The sequence below is a fragment of the Triturus cristatus genome, chromosome 3_2 (genome assembly GCF_964204655.1).
Source record: "Triturus cristatus chromosome 3_2, aTriCri1.1, whole genome shotgun sequence".
NCBI classification, from domain to species: Eukaryota; Metazoa; Chordata; class Amphibia; order Caudata; family Salamandridae; genus Triturus; species Triturus cristatus.
Genome location: NC_140584.1, coordinates 1,054,454,183 through 1,054,460,182, shown reverse-complemented (window position 1 = coordinate 1,054,460,182; position 6,000 = coordinate 1,054,454,183).

Sequence of the window (6,000 nt, the reverse complement as noted above, 5' to 3'; positions counted from 1 at the left end):
AACTACTAAGGAATGTGTAGTAAATCTCCTTGGGTGTCAGATGTACCAGATAAGTGAATAAGGGAAAACTAGTAAGCTTCTATAAAATTTATTTTGCAAACTATTACTGGAGGACTTGATGGCAAGTGTGTTAAGTTGTCAGTTACCAGAATAGTCCTGTTGTGAGTGCGGTCAGGAGAAAGCATTCTTCCCTATATTTGGAACGGTGTGTTCAGTCATGACAACGCAGTCTATATCTGAACCTACAGTCTTCTTACAAGATCCAGGGGTTCCATGTAAGAGATGGAAAGACTGGAAGGAAACGTTTGAAACCTATTAGGGGAAGATGTTTTTGTTCCGATTAGAAAATTGGCCATTCTAAAACATAGTTTGGGGCTGAAAGGCAAAAAGGTTCTCAAGACACTGCCAAGACCGGTTGTGGAAAGGAGAAATGTAGATGAGGGGTCTGATGAGGAGGAGGACGATGTGTGGGAAACTGCAATTAGAGCCCTGGTAGAGAATTTTGGCAGAAAGATCCGCATTGTGGTCGAAATGCACAATTTGTTTCTCGCACGCAGCTGCAGGGGGAAACCATTGAGCAGTATGGCAACCCTGAGAAAGTTGGCAGTTTCATGTAAATTTAGAGATCTCGGGGATGAAATGGTTAGAGATCAGATAATTAAAAGGACTAAAAATATTAAGATCCAGGAGAAGTGTGTCAATTAGACTAATTATAACTGATCGGCCTAGGTATATGACTGTAATATTTATATGTCAGGGCTGTGGACCAGGACGTTGCCTGTTTCTAATCATTACAAAGGTAATCCGGGATGCTATGAATGCAATGATCAAATGTGTCCAGCTGCTATCTGTACGTTCAAAAATCAATAAAGTTGTTTATCAAAAAAAAGATCCAGGAGAAGCTCTTGGGACTAAAAGACTCTACATTATAAGAGACCATAAAAGTAGCTAGGTGTATGGAGAACACCTCTTGCTATGTCAAAGAATCGGGAGGTGCTGCTGTTAATGGAGCAAGTGAAGCAGAAAAGGCATGTGATGTGAATGTTGCGAAGAAATCCTTGCATAGGGGTAACGAAGGAGAGAAGAAAGATTGGAAAACTCATAATGCTGGGAAAAAGAGAGCGTGCTACAGGTGTGGTAGTGAGCGACACATGGCTGAGGCTATCAATTGTCCTGCAGCTGACAGCAGGTGTTTCAAATGTAACAAGATGGGTCACTTCTCCAGAAGGTGCAAGATGGGGGACAAATGGAAGTCAGGAGCACAGTGGATGTTGTGAATGGACAGGAAGTACCCGGTGACAACATGGATTTGGAATCAAGCGATAAGGGAAAGTTGTTGTTGTAGTACTTTATTCGACATATAAAAAATATCATAAAAGTGCAGTGCAATGTGTGATAAAAACAGTTTAGAAACATACTACAACAAATGGCTTCAATCCATGCATGGTTAAAAAGAATAAAAACAGCATATATATACACGTATCAATTTCACATATCCCCTTTAGTTGATAATATGAACAATAATGGCCAACGGGGTCAGGGGAGTGGGTGGTTTGCTTGTAGATGGTACGCCTTAAGTAACCTGCGTCTTAATCTCCAGGCCCAGCCCAGGTATTTGGCGGTCCCACAGATTACACTAGGGACAGATGTGTCGTAGGTCAAGATACGCAATGCCACCCTAGCGGACCTTACACCCAGATTTTTGCAAACAGGTTTAAGCCACCTTAGTCTTGGTTGCCTGTACGCCTGGCAGGTAAGGGAAAGATTAAAGTGGTGGTGATGAGTGAGAAGGAACCACACCATACGGGTCAGTCAAGGGAGTCTTGTAAGGAGTATCGCCCACCTGAATGTACAATGAGGGTGAAAAACAATCACCTCCGATGTAACACGGATAAGACAGAAATGTTGCTGATAGGGAAAGATAACCCCTTTCAACCCAAGGATTGGTGGTCGGAGGAGGCAGCAGCCCCTCCATCCACTGTGGAGGTGGCTAAAAACCTGGGGGTGTGGTTCGATTCCTCCCTTTCCTTCAAACCCCATACACTCAAGGTGGTGGGTACATGCTTCGGCCTAATTAAAACCATGAAAAAATTATTTGATTTGATTCCGCTTTCTGCGAGGAAAACAGTGGCAGTGGCATTAATACTTTCACGTCTAGACTACTGTAATAGCCTCCTGGCAGGGGTCAATAAATCAACCCTGAGGAGGCTACAGGTAGTGCAACACGCAGCAGCCAGATTGGTCTTAAAACTTCCCCGTATGGCGTCAGCTTCAGCGGCGCGGAAAACACTTCACTGGCTCCTGCTACACAAGAGAATTCCAATCAAACTCCTTGTTACCACCTTCAGAGCCACTCGCCGACTAGGACCAGTATATCTCTCTACAAGATTTACGCCATATACTACAATGAGGACACTCAGATCTAAATCTGCAAACTTACTCCAATTGCCTGGTTTTAAACTTAAAACTTGGGGAGGGACGTCTGCAACTGTATTAGGTGCAAAGGCTTGGAATTTTATGCCAAACAAATTGAGATCTATGGAATCTGAAATGCAGTTTAGGAAGGCCCTAAAAACCTGGATCTGTGGAACACACGACGAATCTTGCCTTGCCCTCATCCAGGTCTCCATTCTCCACTGCTACGTTTGTTATCTGTACAGCGCCAGGAGGCTCCTTTGGGAGTGACAGTGTGCGCTTTATAAATGCCACATTTCATTTCATTTCAAGGGCAAAGAGGTACACGTTTGGGCTGATTAATGTTCACCATTTTCCATCATTGATAAATTTACCTGAGAAGGATTGGATGCTTGTGATCTGTGTTACTCGGATGTTGAACCCATAGGGTACTGTGGGGACAAATTGCCAGTTTTAATATATTTCAATGCAAATGTGGAATTTCGAGATAGTAAGGTGATGGGAAAAAATGATGTTGTTGAGAAGGGAAGATCTTTGTTGGGGTGGAAGGAACAACTAGCCTTGGGCATGATTTTGAACCCTAATCACCCTAGATGGTGATGAAAATCCATAACACCAACAGCATTGACTGAGCGTGCACGGGATATTTTGGCAATAGAAATTTGTGATCTATTTGACTGTTTGGGTAAGGGTGAAAGGCATGCTGCAGTAAAGATGGATTGGTTCCTGCAATGGCCAGAGGTGGCATTTATGAAAGAGGTCAAGGCATCAAAGGTGATTGCTTTTTGTTGGGAAGTATTCCAGAGAGATGGTTGTCCTGCCTCCATACTGGCCAATTGGGTTTCTCTTTTTACTTCGGGAGAGATTGAATTTTTCCTGAAAAGGAGGGGGATTATGCATAGTAGGACCACGCTGAACTAAATCAGGGGGAAGAATGTAATGGAGCACTTTAACCGCATCTTGAGAGAGAGTCTACGGTTGGCAGTGACAAGTAAGGTTGGTTGGAGGAGTCAGGTTAAGGATGTGTTGTGGAAATATAGGACTACTCTGCACTCTATGACAGGTGGGTCTCCATTTGGCCAACTTAAAGGGAGAGTGCCTTGCGCTGTGGAGAAGCCCACAAGATGGCTCAAGTCTAAGTGGGATTTTGAGAGGTCAAATAAGAAGAGGGAGAACAGTCAGGTGATATGTGTGCAGAGACAGAATGGAAGGAAAGTGGAGGATGGTGTGCATGAGAGGGCATGTCCGTGTAACAGGTTGATGAAAGGGTATGCCAAGTTGTTCGATTCCAGGAGGGTCGGCAACAGGGCGATGAAAGGGTATGCCAAGTTGTTCGATTCCAGGAGGGTCGGCAACAGGGCGATGAAAGGGTATGCCAAGTTGTTTGATTCCAGGAGGGTCGGCAACAGGGCAATGAAAGGGTACGCCAAGTTGTCTGAGACAAGGAGTGTGGCGGAGCTAAGAAATTAACCTGTTCAGTGAACAGTGAGGCAAAGACATTTGGGGAGGAGGGTGACCCCGTGAGTGGGTAAAGTCCTAAGCTGTTTAAAGTTCATGTATGCACTTATAACATGTGCTTGCATGGTGAACAAAGGCTTACTGTCCGGTAAGTCTTGATGATAGTTAAGGAGAGTTTAGCAGTTTTATAGTTGGTTTAGATGTATGAATATTTTAATTAGACTGGGGCAGCTATTTGCATTGTTTATTTGTTATTGTGTTAAAGAAGGCGTATGTGTTGTATTTTATGATGTAATATTCCTGGCTACAGATGCTGTTCCTAAGCAATGTGATGCTCCTGCTACTGGAATCCAGTGAGTGGGTTCTAGGAGGCTGGTGGCAGACGGGTGCTGAGGCTCAGGCTGGCCAGGGGTCCTTGTAAGCCGCTAAATAAACACCTCTCTGTTATGCCCCTAACTTGTCCTGACTACTGTATTCACACCACCTTGCATGCTGTTGCACAGAATGTTTATCTTTTTGTTTAGCTAGATATAATTCAAATGTGCCAAATCTGTGCAATTTACCCTGCACTTTTTTTCCATCAGCAGAGGTTCTAGAGGTCAGATTGAAGACATTTTAACTTAGAGGTTTGCATCCAATATGGGCGCATTTCACACAATTTTGTTTTGAATTCTGCTATTCTGAACACACTGATCAATATTTTAGACACTGGTTCTAAATGAACTTGACCTGGATTGACCACCCACCACAGAGGTCTGTCTGTAACCTGTGGGCCACTGTCCCTAAGCGGACTCAGCCTTTCATCATCCATCCTTCCTTGCAAGTAACGCGGGTCAATAGGTTAAGACCACACTGCTTTATATTTTACATGAGATTAGAAAACATTTACTTGTATGCAACTGCCTTTTCAATGCAACAATGGTCGGCTCAGCTGAAATGACCTTAAAATATGAAGTGAAGGTGCCTAATTATTCAATGGATAGTGTTCCAGCGGCTGGAACACTATCCATTGAATAAGCGCCCAAGGCCAAGCCCTAAAACCAGCATAGCGTATTAACAAGGCCTCAAAGTAATACCAGAGAGGCTGCTGCATTTTTCGTGCAGTGCTGATTGTACCAATATTTTTATTGGGTACAAAATGGCGGCGGCTATTCTTGTGTTCTCAAACGCCTAAGAAGCCCTGTCACCCACCTGCACATTCATGCAATGGCTTGAGTAGTTCTCTGCAGTGCTTAAGGAAGGTAATACTTTTAAAATATCCAGTAGACGGCAACAAAGAGTAAATACATTCTTGGCCGAAGTAGATGAATAGGTGGCGTGGGTTGCATTTGTGCCACCATTTCATTGGCGGTTCGTATCTTTGTTCTTTTGACAGAGGGATTGACTATCTTTCACAAAACACATTACATTAATACCAGAGCAATCAATGCAGTTCTCAAACCTGAACTTCACGTTTTGATTCGAAGGAACAATTTTCACCTGCACCCTAATGAAATGTCATTAGAAAAAAAAGACCATAAGAAATACAAAGCTTGGTATAATTTCACACTTACAGCTCAATCTGCTTGAAATGCCACTGTTCTTGACCTTTAGTCACATTACAGCTTCTTCCAGCAAAGCCTTCGGACTGAAAGGAAAAGGTGAATGTGCAAATTGTTGAGCCTGCCTGACACTGCCCAGGTCCTTGGTGTTCGAGTGCAGGCATTTGAACCAATGTCATTTTTAGGTCTCGCCTAGCTATTGCGTTTGCGCAATTGCTATGCGAGACTCTAGTAAGAGGGGCATTTCAAAGTGCTCCCAAAAGTGGATTGCATGGCGAGCACGCGCACAATCACGTGCATCGTGTCGCCATGCAATCCGTTTGGGGAAGCTCTTCAGCCCACTGGCGCGTGCCTGTGTAGCCACAGCCTCGGCATCATACTTCAAAGGGTCCGCTCCCCCGCCTGGAATGCGCTCCCCCGCCCCCGCCACAGCATGCCGAGAGATTGTTTCCTCATGGCGCCTCTCACAACTGTCCCTCCCCCACCACAGGGCTAGTCTCACGGACGCATTGCCATTCATCCATTTCACTTTCATGCCCGTGTTCTCTTTGCCTTTCAGCACACAGCCCGCCCTCCGCCCTCCATG